Source organism: Staurois parvus, unplaced genomic scaffold (genome assembly GCF_062004578.1).
Source record: "Staurois parvus isolate SC_StPar_1 unplaced genomic scaffold, SC_StPar_1.0 ptg000017l, whole genome shotgun sequence".
NCBI classification, from domain to species: Eukaryota; Metazoa; Chordata; class Amphibia; order Anura; family Ranidae; genus Staurois; species Staurois parvus.
The window spans coordinates 5,944,990-5,962,055 of record NW_028317813.1 but is presented as its reverse complement, the minus strand read 5'-3'; the positions used below and the strand labels follow the sequence as shown (position 1 = coordinate 5,962,055).

General features: G+C 41.1%; 1 long non-coding RNA gene across 3 annotated transcripts in view; it reads right to left on the bottom strand.

The window, feature by feature from the left end:
- Positions 1-15,202, bottom strand: part of LOC149473263 (uncharacterized) — a 115,771-nt gene extending 100,569 nt beyond the window's left edge. For 2 of the 3 annotated variants that reach the window (XR_016313337.1, XR_016313339.1), the window contains exon 1: positions 15,070-15,202. This is a non-coding gene — a long non-coding RNA (uncharacterized LOC149473263). The remainder of the gene's footprint in view (positions 1-15,069) is intronic. The other variant, XR_016313341.1, reaches the window with a different exon arrangement.
- Between the last annotated feature and the right edge of the window lie 1,864 nt (positions 15,203-17,066).

Genomic DNA, 17,066 nt, shown 5'->3' with positions numbered 1-17,066 from the left:
GCCAAAAAACTCCCAGGTAGCAATCTCCACATGCTGCCTTGTTGCTAGCACATGAAAACCGTAGAACGCTAACTCCCAGCATTACAGGAGTAAAATTAGAGAGAAAAAAATCCTGCACTAAACCCAATGATACTAGCGATAAACCAATCAGGTAAATACGTGAGAAAAAAATGCAAATGTGATAAAGTGAACTGCTGCTACTCACTTCCTGAATACCAGAATGAGAATTTACAAATTAAACAAAAAAGTGCGCTGTTCACTTAACCAATTCAATACCGGGCAATTTTACACCTTCCTGCCCAGGCCAGTTTTCAGGTTTCAGCGCTCTCACACTTTGAATGACAATTGCGCGGTCATACAACATTGTACCCAAACTAAAATTTTATCATTTTCTTCACACAACTAGAGCTTTCTTTTGGTGGTATTTAATCACCGCTGGGGTTTTTATTTTTTGCTAAATTAACAAAAAAAGACCAAAAATTTTGAAAAAAAAAAAGTTTTTCTTTGTTTCTGTTATAAAAGTTTACAAATAAATAATTGTTCTTCCTAAATTTAGGCCGAGATGTATTCTGCTACATGTCTTTGGTGAAAATAACCCAAATTAGGATGTATTATTCAGTTTGTAGGAAAGTTATAGAGTTCACAAACTATGGTATAGATCTGAAAATTGATCAATCCTGAAGTACTGAAAGCCAATCTAATTTCTTGAGGTCCAAGAAAGTCAGAATAGTACAGATATCCCCAAATGACCCCTTTTTACAGAGTAGACAGTCCGACATACTTCATAAGAGGAATGGCGAGTTTTTTGAAGTTGTAATTTTTTGTCATAATTTTTCGGAAAATGAAAAAATGAAAAAAATAATTTTCACTATTTTTTTTTTACATACTGTCACCAGTGCAGTACAGCGTCATCATATAACTGGCATGGCGGTGAACAGGGACACTGACTGGTGACAGTATGAAAAAAAAAAAAAATATATATATTTTTTTTTTTTTTATTATTTTTAATTTTTTATTACATTTATTTTTTTTTTAAGATTTCTTTTTCATATTTTACTATGACCAAAGTAGTACAATATTATCACAGTAACATTGTACTACTTTGGGGAAGTGATCAGTATTTTTTTTTTTTTTACACAATTTGCTTATAGCAAAGAATTACTTTGCTATAAGCAAGCATTTACCTGAATGACATCGATTCATTCAGGTTTTTTTTTTTTTGTGCTTAGCTGTGATTTGGCCACAGCTAATCACATGACATGTGCATGTGACCTGCTGTGACCATTTACAGCTAGGCACTAGTATACAATGGATGGCATGAATGAAGCCATCCATTGTATACAACTGTCATGTGACCTGCTGTGATTGGTCACAGCAGGTCACATGGTACTGGCAATGGGGGCCGGTACTCAGATCTGTCATCGGCCGTGTCCGAGGTACACGGCCGGTGACAGATCGCGCCGCTGCGCGGCTCTGCAACCGCGCGAACTGCGCATGTGCAGGAGGACGCCAAATGGCGTATACCCCAGAAATCTACAGCATTTTTGCGGCCGCCAAACGGCTATAGGCCGGGCGATTAATGGTTAAAACCCCAATGGTATAAATACTAAAATGAATGTGTTTTCAATTAATATGGGTATGATAATACAAAAATCACCATAATATATCATATAAATCAATAAACATTGCACAGATGAACAAGTAATGATATATAAAGTCCCCAATCCAACTTGAAGAAAAAGTGCTGCGTGCTGAATAAATCTTCCAAAAAGTGCTGTAATGCTCAATGGTGCTCTTCACAAAAAACTGACAAACCTCTTACCGAACCAAATAGATCTCAAGCTATAGAGATCCAATAGGCAGAAAATATCCTGACTCCACACTGACACACTCACTACTGATTCCAAAAGGGATGGATGGACAGCTGCAAGCTCCCCAGGAGCCGATATAATACTCCAAACCCCTCTCTGCAATGGTATATAAAGAGTTAAAACAGAAGAAACTTCATAGAGCAAACCAATTAACCACTTACTGTCCGGCCCATGTACATAAATGGCCAGACAGGAGCAGTGCTGAACAAGGATTGCTTACTACGTGTGAAATCTGTGAATGATCACAGAGGTCAAATGGTACAAGGCTATTCACAACAGCCTTGTACCATGTGACAAGCTGTGACAAATCACACCTCTCACAGTATTTCTCAATGGATGCAAGAATGCAGCCAGAGAGAAGGAGAAATTATTTCTTTTACAGCCTTTATGGGTGTAAAAGCAATCAGTGCAACAATAGAGAAAATAAAATCTTCATCACCCCCCCAGAAGAATTACTATGGTGACACTGTACTGCTAGGGTGACAGTATGTTAAAAAAAACAAAACACAAATAATAATATAAATAAATAAAATAAAAATATAAAAAAAATCGAAAAATTATAATTTTTTGTTATAAACTAATTTGAGTTATTTTTTTGTTTTACTAAAAAGACAGCTGAGTACATTTTGGCCAAGATTTATGTAGAAAGATTATTTATTTGCAAAATTAATAAGAGAAACACCTTTTTTTTCAAAATGTTTGGACTTTTTCATTTATGTAGCAAAAAAATTAAAATCCCAGTGGTGAATAAATACCACCAAAATAAAATTTTATCTGTCTCAAAAAAATGCTAACAAATTCATATGGGTACAGTGTTGCATGACCGCGCAATTGTCATTCTAAGTGTGATAGCATTGAAAGCTGAAAATTGGCCTAGACAGGAAGGGAATGAAAGTGTCCAGACTTGAAGTGGTTAAAGAATACTGTTTATTAAGGTAAAATATTGCACTTACATTTGATTAGGTGCAAAGGAAGCATAGAAACAAATACAAATCAGCCGCTGTATCAGTCCGCCGGCTGGTGCGTGGTGACGTCACAAGAAGACTCTACCCATTCCATTTTAAATTAACTTAAAGGCTAAGATCGCCTTTATCAGAAAACATGCTATGCAGTCAAGGGGAACCAGTAGGTACTAAAAAACTGTGCAGTTTTGTAAAATATTCATTAAGTTTATTGTCATACCCGTAGGCCTTTTTGGCCCCCACTGGAAGCCTGGTCGAAAAACTCCCAGGTAGCAATCTCCACATGCTGCCTTGTTGCTAGCACATGAAAACCATAGAACACTAACTCCCAGCATTGCAGGAGTGAAAGCCAAGGATTTCACATCCTAGCAACAAGGCAGGATGTGGGGATTGCAATGGAATGGTTGGCCGCACAAACAGCGATGTGGTGGATGAAATCCTTTGTTGGAATCCTTTACATGCAATATGATAAAAACATGTCAGCTCCAAGACTGAGCAGAGGAGCAGTAGACGCGTTTCACACGAACATGGCTTAGTCATTATGTGGGGGGTTGCTAAATGGGAATTTTTCAGCCAGGCTTCCAGGGGGTTCAAATGGCCTACAGATATGCCAATAAAATGGACATTTTACAAATCCACCCAGTTTTTTTATATCTATTGGGGGTATATCTTTTTTACATGGGCATTACAGTGGCTAAATGGTTAGAACTTCCACCTGGCAGTGCTAGGGTCATTGGTTTGAAGCCCAGCCACGGCACCACCTGCCTGGAGTTTGCATGTTCTCCCTGTACCTGCATGGGTTTCCTCTGGGTACTCCAGTTTCTTCCCACACTCCAAGACATGCTGGTAGGTTAATTGGATCCTGCCTAAATTGGCCCTAGTATGTATGAATGTAAACTAGGGGCTTTAAATTGTACACCCCTTGAGGGTTAGGGACTGATGTGAATGTACAATATATATGTAAAGCGCTGCGTAAATTGACAGCGCTATATCAGTACTTGAAATAAAATACTGCATAGTCTATTTTCTGGAAAACGTATCCTTTAAATCATTTAAATGCTCACATAATCTTTTTCTGATATGCTGTACATAATCTGATGATGCTGTACTGCACTGGTGACAGTATGTAAATAAAAATAGTGAAAATATTTTTTTTTAATTTTTTAATTTTCCAAAAAATTATGACAAAAAAATACAACTTCAAAAAACTCGCCATGCCTGTTATGAAGTAAGTCGGACTCTCTACTTTGCAAAAAGGGGTCATTTGGGGGATATCTGTACTTTTCTGACATTCTTGGACCTCAAGAAATTAGATTGGCTGTCAGTACTTCAGGATTGATCAATATTCAGATCTATACCATAGTTTGTGAACTCTATAACTTTCTTACAAACTAAAAAATACATCCTTATTTGGGTTATTTTCACCAAAGACATGTAGCAGAATACATATTGGCCTAAATTTATGAAGAACAATTATTTATTTGCAAACTTTTATAACAGAAACAAAGAAACACGTGCTTTTTTTCAAAATTTTCGGTCTTTTTTTAATTTAGCAAAAAATGATTAAATTGGTGATTAAATACCACCAAAAGAAAGCTCTAGTTGTTTGAAGAAAATGATAAAATTTTAGTTTGGGTACAATGTTGTATGACCGCGCAATTGTCATTAAAAGTGTGAGAGCGCTGAAACCTGAAAAATGGCCTGGGCAGGAAGGGGGTAAAAGTGCCCGGTATTGAAATGGTTAAACATAAGCCAGCGATGGCTGCCTCTGTCTTTCTTTCATGACGTTTCCTTTAAGGTAGTCTACAAATATTTGCCCGCTTTGCTTTAATACACATGGAACCTGACACAGGGTCATCACCTGCATTAATTGGGACACAGACGCAGGAAAGCTGGGCTTTTTCTTTGCCGTTGCCAGTCTCAGTCTCTTATCCATCTTTTCCTCTTTGTGTTGTTTTGTGAGGAGCTCATTGTTCATTGTTCAAGGCCATCCCATTACAGACCAGGCCCATTAGCAAGTTTAGGTTTCTGAATATGCTGAGTGGGGCTGATTTTCGGTTGGTGTGCTGTGACCCTGTCCACATTATGTATATGGGCATACACCGATGGAAGGCAATGATAATAGAAGGGTTAAATACCAGAAATTGTGAGCAGAAGATGAAAGCTGAGCTGGTGTCCCTGTGAAGTGTTTGACTGCCATCCAGACACAGGCTCATTTCTCTCTGGAAGAGGGCGTTTCGAGGGTTCGCAATTCCCCTTCTATTTTTGGGGACTACAAATCAACAAGTAACAGGTGCTGCTTTTAAAAGCAGCCGTCAGGGTAGTATTGGTTACCCCTTCCAAGGGCATCAGAGTTTCCGCGTGTGTCACACAAACCTAATGTGTGAATCCCGAGGCCCTACAGGCTTTTGACAGCTACGATCTGCAACAGAAACCTTATCCCTGGCTTGACAGGTCTTGTGTTGCTAAGCAACACAAACCCCTTTGCTGTTGTAGTAGCCTGCAGTTCATTGCTATGCTGTGACAATAGAGTATGGCAGATGTGAAATAAGTAGTCTGCAACAAGGACATTTCTCTAATTTGTGTTTTAATTACATGGCTGGTTTTTCCAGCATCGTGTCTATTTTTTTTTTTAAGGAAATCCATGAACACATCCACATTTATATTAGAAGAAAGATTTCCAACAATGTTCTCATTATAACATAACTTCACATGTCTAGATGTTCTATAAATAAATCATAACAAGTGGCAGTTGTTACAGACAGGAGCACCTGTACTCTTGGGCTTTTTATACCTCGCCTGGGGTTGTCTGAGCACTCCTGTGTGTAATGCTCTGCTATCTCAGCGAATACTGTCACTGGAATCTGCAAGAGATCGAACACACCTTGCCTAGAAGCATTAATTGCAGGAATAATCAATCAGCTCAGTGTGCCACACAAAGAGCATGCAGGCCCCTTCTCAGTCTGATTGTTGGTATTTATATGTATCCTGAAGGGATACATATTTCATTTTAAAGTGGCTCGAAAGCAGTGGTTCTCAACCTGTGGGTCGCGACCCCTTTGGGGGTTGAACGACCCTTTCACAGGGGTCCCCTAAGACCATCAGAAAACACATATTTCCGATGTGTAAAGAGCAGCTACTGTGTAGAAAGCAGCAGTATTGGAGGTAAAAGGACACTCATGAATTATAATTACTGGGTAAATAATTTTATGGTTGGGAGTCACCACAACATGAGGAACTGTATTAAAGGGTCACGGCATTAGGAAGGTTGAGAACCACAGCTCTAAAGCCAAAGCATTTTTTTACCACGATGTACTGTCCCAGATCTCCCCATATGGCCACTGACATCTTAGGGCAGCGGGCTTCCGGGTCCCAAATGCCATCCACTGTCATTGGCCAGGTGGAGATGACATCACTCCCACTCCCAAGTTCCGTCAAATTCGCCATTGACAAATTTTTCCAGTAAGCTGCGCCTGTGCAGCTCACTGTGCAGGGGTGGACAGGTAGGTAGGTGGGTTTAATGGAGAAGAGAGAAATCATGTTTCTTCTGCATTCAAAATCCTGCCTGTCCACCCATTTTTAATTTCCACTGTGATGCATTCTCTGTATTAACCACTTGTCCTCTGGAAAGTTTCACCCCCTTCATGACTAGGCCATTTGTTTGCTTTTCAGCACTGCGCTACTTTAACTGGTAATTGTGCGGTCATGCAACGCTGACAAAATTTATACACTGCTCAAAAAAATTAAAGGAATGCTTTGAAAACACATCAGATCTCAATGGGGAAATATATCATGCTGGATATCTATACAGATATGGACTGGGTAATGTGTAAGGAACGTAAGGATGCCCGATCGTTTGATGGAAATTAAAATTATCAACCTACAGAGGACTGAATTCAAAGGCACCCCAAAAGTCAAAGTGAAAAAATGACGCAGCAGGCTAATCCATTTTGCTGAAATTTCATTGCAGCAACTCAGAATGGTACGCAGTAGTTTGTATGGCCTCCACGTTCTTGTATGCATGCCTGACAACATCGGGGCATGCTCCTAATGAGACGAGGGATGATGTTCTGGGGTATTTGCTTCCAGATCTGGACCAGAGTATCACTGAGCTCCTGGAAAGTCTGAGGTGCAACCTGGCGGTGTCGGATGGACTGAAACATGATATCCCAGAGGTGTTCTATTGGATTTAGATCAGGCAAGCATGGGGGTCATTCAATGGTATCAATTCCTTCATCCTCCAGGAACTGCCTGCATACTCTCACCACATGAGGCCGGGCATTGTCATGCACCAGGAGGAGCCCAGGACCCACTGCACCAGTGTAGGGTTTGACAATGGGTCCAAGGATTTCATCTGATACGTAGTGGCAATCAGGGTGCCATTGTCTAGTCTGTGGAGGTCTGTGCATCCCCTTCATGGATATGCCCCCCCAGACCATCATGGACTCGCCACCAAAACAGTCATGCTGAACGATGTTACAGGCAGCATAATGTTCTCCACGGCTTCTCCAGACCCTTTCATGTCTGTCACATGTGCTAAAGATAAACCTGCTCTCATGTGTGAAAAGCACAGGGTGCCAGTGGTGGATCTGCCAATTCTAGTGTTCAATGACAAATGCTAATTGAGCTCTATGGTGCCGGGCAGTAAGCACAGGGCCCACTAGAGGATGTCGGGCCCTCAGGCCACCCTCGTGAAATCTGTTTCTGATTGTTTGGTCAGAGACATTCATACCAGTGTCCTGCTGGAGGTCATTTTGTAGGGCTCTGGCATTGCTCATCTTGTTCCTCCTTGCACAAAGGAGCAGATACCGGACCTGTTGATGGGTTAAGGACCTTCTACAGCCCTGTCCAGCTCTCCTAGAGTAACTGCCTGTCTCCTGGAATCTCCTCTATGCTCTTGAGACTGTGCTGGGAGACACAGTAAACCTTCTGGCAAAGGCATGTATTGATGTGCCATCCTGGAGGAGTTGGACTGCCTGTGCAACCTCTGTAGGGTCCAGGTATCTCCTCATGCTACTTGTAATGACATTGACCCTAGCCAAATACAAAACTAGTGTAAAACAGTCAGAAAAGATGAGTAGGGAAAAATGTCAGTGGCCTCCACCTGTAAAAGCAGTCCTGTTTTGGGGATCATCTCATCGTTGCCCATCTAGTGCACCTGTTGTTAATTTCATTAACACCAAAGCAGCTGAAACTGATTAACAACCCCCTCTGCTACTTGACTGACCCGATCAATATTACAGAAGTTTAATTGACTTGATGCAAAACTCTGATTAAAAAGTGTTCCTTTAATTTTTTTTAGCAGTGTATATATGTGATTCTGCCAGCCAGCCTGCACTGCAGCAGTAAAACAACAGTGTGCGGTCAGCAAGTGGTTTTAAAGTGGTTGTAAACCCTTACATATACCTAGTGAAGTGACTGGCCTCAGATGATACACAGAGATTACACAAATCCTCCTACACAAGCTGTACCTGTTTATCTACAGTCTTCTCTTCTATACATCTGTTCAAAGTCCATTTATTTTCAATGCTTGTGTGCTAGTTCAGAAAAAATGGGAACAATTTTGAAATTACACTCTGCAGAGCTCAGTGAGGAGAGCTCTGTTAGCTGATTGGAGGGAAGGGACAAACCCGCTCCACACAGCTCACAGGAAAAGAGTAGAGGCTGTCAATCAGCTACAGCTCCCTCTACATAATTTTCTCTTAGCGTCAGGAAAACTTATCAGAAGTGGTTCATGCTGATAACAGAGGAATAAAGCAGCAAACAGAAATGACACTTAGCATTCTTAATTGAGACAAGGGATATGCTTTCTTCATACTGTATTTCATATCTGAGGGGGGAAGAAGAGAGAGAGGGGGAAGAAGAGAGAGAGGGGGGAGGAAGAGAGGGGGGAAGAAGGGGGGGGGAGAAGAGAGAGAGAGAGGTGGGAAGAAGAGAGAGAGGAGTGGAGAAGAGAGAGGGGGTGAAGAGAGGAGAGAGAGGGGGGAGAGAGGGGGAGGAGAGAGGGGGGGGAAGAGAGAGAGAGGAGGGGAAGAGAGAGAGGGAGACTCTATTTGACAAGTGATGGAGCACTCATCTAGGGTCTGTGGTGCCTGCACTGATACCTGACATGCAGTGATGGTCTCCTCTCCTGTACCCCCTCTTCATGGTCAGCTGACCTCTAGGCTCCGCCCTCCGGACCTATGCAGTGAATGGAATAGACGGCCAACTGGCTACAGAGAGGCCAGGAGGGCGGAGTATAGCTGCAATGGTCAGTCCGGACCTGGGCTTCCTGCTGGATCTTAACAAAGTCAGTGGGTGCAGCAGGGAATCAGCGCTCCGGGAAGGCACAGAAAGGGGAAGACAGCCGGCTTGCCATTAATTCAGGATGGAATAAGCCGAGCCCATCTTTCCTGCTCAAGACTTGCTGAGCCCGCCCCCCTGCCTAAACCCTGCCTTCCGCCTGAGCCTGCCTCCCGCCCAAGCCATGCCAAGCTCTCCCGACCTGCCAAGCCCTGGTCCCTTGTCCCTGGGGGCAGATTCATCCCTGGGTGTCACCCCGTGCGATTGGTGTCACCCGGTGTGGCTCGCACCCCCTGCACCCACCTAGGGACGCCATTGCTAGTGGGTACTGTAAATTTCTGGTGAAATGGCTGGAGAAGCCCTAGGGACCACAGAACTACTACATAGTGGCTGCCACAGCAGAACAGGAAAAACAGCTCACCCTGCCTTTTCCCCACTGGGCCACACTCCTTCTTGGATCCCATAGCAGCCATGTTGCGGTAGTTATCAAAGACCTGTGCCCTAGGCAGATTTTCTGGTTACAACTCCCTTCCCCAAGCCACCTTTCTCACTTTCAGTGCTAATAACATACTGTATTTCAGTAATAGTAAAACAGTAATATAGTCATGTTTCATCTCAGGAAATATTTTTTGTGTATATTGCAGTGTTATAAGCTCCCTGACTATATTATTCCCCTATATTGCAAAGTCTACCATGCACATTACAATATGATTGTACCATTTCCTTTTAATTTACTAACAATTGCGTAGATTTATTTCCTCCTAATTGGTTATAATCTGTTTGAGTTGTTCAGGTAGTCCCGGGCAAGCCTGTACAATGTTTCATTCTAGTTTTTGATGGAGTAGGGAAGCCTCTCTAACAATGTACTGCTATCTGAGGCTGTTAGAGAGATTTCCCCTGGCTTCCAGTTCTGGTGACACAGCTTTACCAAAAAAAGAAGTGAGGGAAACTGTCCAACAGCAACACAGACAGAAGTAAAAAGTTTTTTTTTTAATTTAAGTGGGGGAAGGCTACAAACCCTGACAACTCTTTATTGTCTGTTTCTCTGCTGCATTCTTCTGTCTGGTAAAAAAGATGTCACTAGGCTCCATTAGAGGGGAGATCTTTCTTAAAGAGCCCTGTAAAGTAGTAAAACCTGACAGGGATTCTAACGTTTGCCCATTCCATCTTAAACTAGAAAAAATGGCTATAGATATCCTTTAAAGCCCAACTCCAGCCAAAACAAAATATTCCCATTCAGTGGGGCTGTGCCAGCACTGCATGGGTTAACTACTTGCTTTTTAGAGAGGAGAGGGAAGATATACTTACGTGATTCTCCGATCCTCCCAGCATAAGACCGCCACCCCTGCGCTCCAGCGGTCTTGAATAGTGGACTGTTCCTGACATCATCATGCTCAGAGCAGGCTCCATAGACCAGGAACAGTCCACTGCTGGGGGAGCGCCATTTTCTGGAGGATCAAAGGATCGGGTGAGTATAAGCTTTTTGTTCACCCCTAAACAAAACAAACAGTTGACCCCTGCAGTGCTTTAAGGCAAAGCAAGCACTATTACCTTGTAAAGTTTAACAGTTTCAGGGACCGATATACAGTACACATTACCAGAAATGGATGTTACAAGGGACACCCATTGCCACATTTTCAGGAGGAGTGGATGGTGGCAAGTTGGGAACTAGCACATAACTAATGAATGGGATTTCTGTAAAAGTGCATGTCCAGCCAAAACTATTTTCATAGTTTTGCTTAGAGGGGGATGAATTTACTGTTTTTTTACTGCTATTTGAGATTACTGTTATCTAATCTTTTGGTGGTGAAGGATCAGAATGTTACAGCTACCTGGGGCTGAATTAGAGAGATTTACCTTCACTTCCTGTCCTGCTAACATTTTACTATTTACCTATTCATTTTATTTAATACAGGTCCTTATATAGTGCCATCAATCTATGCAGTGCTTTACATCTATCTATCTATCTATCTATCTATCTATCTATCTATCTATCTATCACATCAGTCCCTGCTCCTCAAGGAGCTTACAAGCTAAGGTCCCTAACTCACATTCATACATACACATGCTAGACAGGAAATGAGGGGAACTCCCAAATAGCGCCAGAAACATAAAAAAAATGCTTTTCTTTAACCACAAGCCTACAGGGCACTTATACCCCCTTCCTGCCCAGGCCAATTTCCAGCTTTCAGCGCTTTCGCACTTTGAGTGACAATTGCGCGGTCCTGCAACATTGTACCCATATGACATTTTTATAATTTTTTGGTGACAGATAGAGCTTTATTTTGGTGGTATTTAATCACCTCTGGGTTTTTTATTTTTTCTTAAACAAACCAAAAACCACTGCAAATTTTGAAAAAAAAATGTTTTTTCTTAGTTTTTGTTATAAAATTTTGTAAATAAGTGATTTTTCTCCTTCACTGATGTGCGCTAATGAGACTGCAGTGATGGGCACTGATAGGCTGCACTGATGGACACTGATATGTGGCACTGATGGGCACTGATGAGGAGGCACTGGTAGGTGGCACTGATGGGCATTGACAGGCATCACTGATGGGCACTGAAAGGCAGCACTGATACATGGCACTGATAGGCATTGATAGGTGGCACTGGCACTGATGGGTGACACTGAAAGGCAGCTCAGATGTGCACTGATATGTGGCATTGATGTCCACTGGTAGGCACTGATATGTGGCATTGATGTGGCACTGATGGACACTGACAGGTGGCACTACTGGGGCTACACTGATCATCAGGGCACACTGATCATCCACAGAAAGCCGATTACCGGCTCTCCTCTTGAGCTGTCAGCGTGACAGCTCGAGAGGAGAGAAATGCCGATAACCAGCATTTCCCTGTTTACATGTGATCAGCTGTGATTGGACACAGCTGATCACATGACCAAGCGCACCGCCGATCGCTATGCGCTCCCTGAGCCGCGCATGCGCGGTGAGAATGGGAGGACATCATATGACGTCCTCCCAGAACAAGAGAACCACCTTGCATCCATCATATTACTATATGGCGAGCGGGAGGTGGTTAATTGAATAGGAGAAGATTGGAGCCTCTGTCATATTTTTATTTTATTTCTGCTTTTGTCCTTGTTGCAGCTTCCTCACTTTCAATCTAGTGAAGCTGCTGTCAGCAGAACAGGAAGTGGGGGTAAATTACTAATGGAGCGCCAGATAGCAGTAGATTTTAATTAAATCCTTCACCACTAAAAGATTTTTATTCTAACATACAAGCAAGTATATTTTAATGGAGATTGGGGATTGATGTTAATGGGAACAACATGAAGTACAAAAAGGCAAAGGTAATGAAAGCAGCAAGTGGAGGACACCACTGGAATAACTTGAATGGTTCTCTGATTTCTTTATAAATTTACTAGTCCCCTATTGGTATATCAGTGAAATTATGGATTAGTAAAAAAAAACTACATAATGTAAAATAATCATTTTTTATACTTTATATTCATGGTACCTAGCTTCTCCTGCTGCTAATCATTTTCTTTCATGTTGTTTGGCGGAGCATTTAAATTGACCAGCATCATATGCCTTAGTTCCCAAGAGATTAGGGGAAAACATACAGTGCTTTGAAAAAGTATTCATACCCCTTGAAATTTTCCACATTTTGTCATGTTACAACCAAAAATGTAAATGTATTTTATTGGGATTTTATGTGATAGACCAACACAAAGTGGCACATAATTGTGAAGTGGAAGGAAAATGATAAATGGTTTTCAAAATTTTTTACAAATAAATATCTGAAACATGTGGTGTGCATTTGTATTCAGCTCCCTTTACTTTGATACCCCTAACAAAAATCTAGTGGAACCAATTGCCTTCAGAAGTCACCTAATTAGTAAATAGACTCCACCTGTGTGTAATCTGTCATTTAATCTCAGCATAAATACAGCTGTTCTATGAAGCCTTCAGAGGTTTGTTAGAGAATATTAGTGAACAAACAGCATCATGAAGGCCAAGGAACACACCAGACAGGCCAGGGATAAAGTTGTGGAGAAGTTTAAAGCAGGTTTAGGTTTTAACAAACATATCCTAAACTTTGAACATCTCATGGAGTACTGATCAATTCATCATTTAAAAATGGAAGAAGTATAGCACAACTGCAAACCTACCAAGACATTGCTGTCCACCTACAGTGCATCCAGAAAGTATTCACAGCGCTTAAATTTGCCACATTTTGTTATGTTACAGCCTTATTTCAAAATGGATTAAATTCATTTTTTTTCCTCAACATTCTACAAACAATACCCCATAATGACAATGTAAATAATGCTAATCAAAGCCCCTATCACTAAATAAAATGGTTAGCATAGAGTCCTGTTTACACATTGCTTTTGCTTTGCTTCAAAAATTATACCTTATGTGGCTTTCCTGGTGCTTCAAAGCATCTCTGAAGCCTCCATAGAGGTCTTTGACAAAGCTTGCTTGCAGCACCTGCAGCTTTTGAGAAGTTTTTATTCAGCATTAGCTTTGGTTTGTTTTGGAGGTATTAAAAGTATGAGATATCCCAAGAAGCATTGGTAAACCAAAAAGCAAACCTTTCAATCCAGATTTAAAGCTAATAGAGCCACTGATGAACTTTTAATTTTAAAATATGTGTACTACTGAGAAAATAAATACTTGGAATAAATTATGTATATATATATATATATAAAAGTCTATTTATTATGTCTGTGTATTCTGCTTCCCTTTTCTCTGGATAACAGATTATGCTTTCAAAAGTAATGTAACATATATTTCTAGCTCAGGCACTATAGTTAAACATTTGTGGGCACCTGACCATAATATCTAGATTAGCTTTTTAGACATCCCATTCCAAATCATAGGCTTGTTGGGAGTACTACTGAGCAGGTGATCTGCTGAACAAGGGCACTAATAAGCTGGGGATCTGCTGAATAAGGGTACCAATGAGCTGGAGATTTGCTGAACAGGAGTACTAATGAGCTGGGGATCTGCTGATTGAGGGTACTACTGAGCTGGGGTTCCCCTTTAATACAAATAGAAAATCAACACACACAGAAGACATTTTCAAAGCTTCACTAAAGCTTCAAAAAGCATCACCAAAGTATCACCAAAGCATCAAAAACAAAATAAAATAAGCATATTGAAGCGGTAGGCACTGTGTGTTGAACTCAAAACAAGTCTAAATGAGCCCTAAAAGAGCCTTCTTCTCACAGGCCACAAATGAAAGGAGCACTTTTCCCACTGGCCACCAATGAATTCATTTTATCAGATGTTCTCTCAGACCTGGAAATTATTTTTAGGGGTTCCTCTGGGGTCAAAAAGCTTTCAAAGACTTTTGGCAGCGGGCTTAGAGGGGCCAATAAGGGGAATTTTGGATAAGACAACCCCTTCATTATAAAAGGGGGGACACAGGACAGTCGTAGCTTCAGTGAATTGGAAGTTGTAGCTGCATTTCACAGCAAAGTGGTTTAAACCACCACAATTGCCTTATTAACCCATTAATATCTCAGATCTGCTGTATGTTTTACCATCAGAGAAGATTGGAGCCATGGTTGATACCTAGGCTGGACATGTCCATCTCCACTACATTAGGGCTGATGGGATTGATACGAGGGGCGCCCAAGTCAAATTTAATTTCCCAGGTATAAAAAGGGATGCAAGTGTAGAGGTACTACATGCAATAGTAAAAAAAAAAAAAAAGATTAAAAAGGCTGCTTTAAAAGCTGGGACTTTCGCCACTTTGCTGTTTTTTCAAAACAATATAACGGGAACAAACAAATTTATTCTAAATGCTATCTCTCACCTCCCGCTCATAAAAACGGAAATCAATAGTAGTAGTAGTTTTTATATTTGGAAGAACAATCCATAGAGCTCTGATATACTGTAGTTTCTGAGAGCTATATCCTCTTAACACTTTAGGAAATATCTGAAAGTCATAGGACACTTGGCTTGCTAATGGTCACTTACCTTTTCAAGCTAAAGTACGTAGTATGTCATATGCAAAAAATTCTCACTTGGTAATTGCCATGGATTAGAGGCAGTAAGCTGCTTGGTGTGGTGCTGGGGTGTACGCCAACCAACTAACAAGTCAATAGTGCAGTAATGAGCCTTGGTCTTGAATTCCCATTTGTTGATGTGATAGCAACTTTGGTAGAGCTCAGTAATAGCTACGGAAATGTGACCCGAGTTTTTTATAACCATTCATCTTGAGACACTGAAATATGAATTCATTTATTCTGTTTCCAATGAACATATTACTGTTTACATGTAACATAATTATTGCAGCATTTTATATTTAATGATTTTAAAACATGTTAATTAGCAAATAGAGTGTTCCTATTCGCTTTCAATCAGCATTATTTTAAAACCTTATACTGCTAGCATTAGTAAATAGATAGGAAAGTATATCATATTTACTTAAACAAAATATGAAATTGTGCCAAGTCTATGACTATCAGTAATAAAAAAGGTACCACATCCCAAAAACTGTACTAAAGAAAAAAGCAAGAGAAGAATGAGACTCTCTGCAACACCATTAGGATAAAAATGTTTTTATGTTTTTTGGGTATGTATACATAGCCTATGTTATATGAATGGCCTTGTTTATGTTTACATGTGGTGTTTATCCACGTGTTTTTGTCCTAGACCATTTCCAACCCCCTGATGAAGGCTCATTAAGAGCTGAAATGCATTGAGGTTTCAAGGTCTCAAAATCCATCTAAAAACTTATCAACAGATCAGGGGCAGACTGACAACTTATGGGGCCCCCGGGCAATAGGGGATCATGGGGCCCCTGTGTCCTTGCCCAAACTCAAAAAAGCCTATGAAAATGGTACCAGGGGCATCTCATGGGGCCCCCTACTGACCCCGGGCCCTCAGGCAGTGCCCGAGTTTCCAAATGGTCAGTCCATCCCTGCAACAGATGGAACACAATCAACTCACCTATGCAGTCATAATCTAGTTCATACTATTATATATGTTATATATTATTTGTAATCTTGTCCAATACAAATTGTACCTTTTTATATTATATTTACTTGTTTTAATATTTTTTAACATTTCTTCAGTTAATTCCTGGTTTTTGGCCTAGCCCAAAATGATGTCATACATCCCAGGAGTCTTCATGAACATTTAACTTTTCTTTCATCTGGAGGAGGGGAAGAGAGGCTTTCTCAGCTAACAAGAAAAAGAGGGGAAGGTGCCTCTAAGTGCAGTATTAACAATTTATTAGTAGACAATGGAAAATTTGCACTTACAAGATAAACGGTTAAAAAGACTCATTGTGTGGTGATTGGATCCAGGTGGGACATCCAGCCGTCCGGCAGCAAGCTATAGGATCAGGAAGTAGAGTCCAGGATGTGCCTGTGTATCAAAAATGAAGCTTGGAGAGCAGAGTCAGATGTAGCAGGTGAAAGGGGCGGTAATGCATTTCGGAGCAAGCTCAATAGGCTCTCAAGTAGGAACCTATTGAGCATGCTCCGAAATGCATTACCGCCTTCCTCTCTTTTTCTTGTTACTGCATTAGAACCTTGCTTCCACTCTAAGAAGAGCTGCCTCAGTGTTACTGCTTCCATCCATCCATCCCTGATTTCCATCTGGCACCTTTATCTTACAGCTACAGAGGTTGGGCTCCAACAAGCGCGCCCTATATAATATACCGTACATTTTCTCAGCTAAGCACACCCTCCTGCATGCATGCCTGAGCTAAGGGCAGATGGATTCCATGTAGTAAGTGTTACATGAATCATGGTCCCTTACTCAAGATGTCTACAGCTAAATGTGCTTGGGTGGTGGGGGTGGGGGGAGGGGTGTTTTTCAAAGTGATTTCTTAGCCAAACAAAGCATGGAGACATGGCTGAATAGGTGAGTTTGCTTTGAACAATAAAAATGAAATAAAAAGGGTCATCAGTTTGTTGTGCTCTGATAGCACATGTGCTCAGTTCAGTTCCCCTTTAAGATTTTTT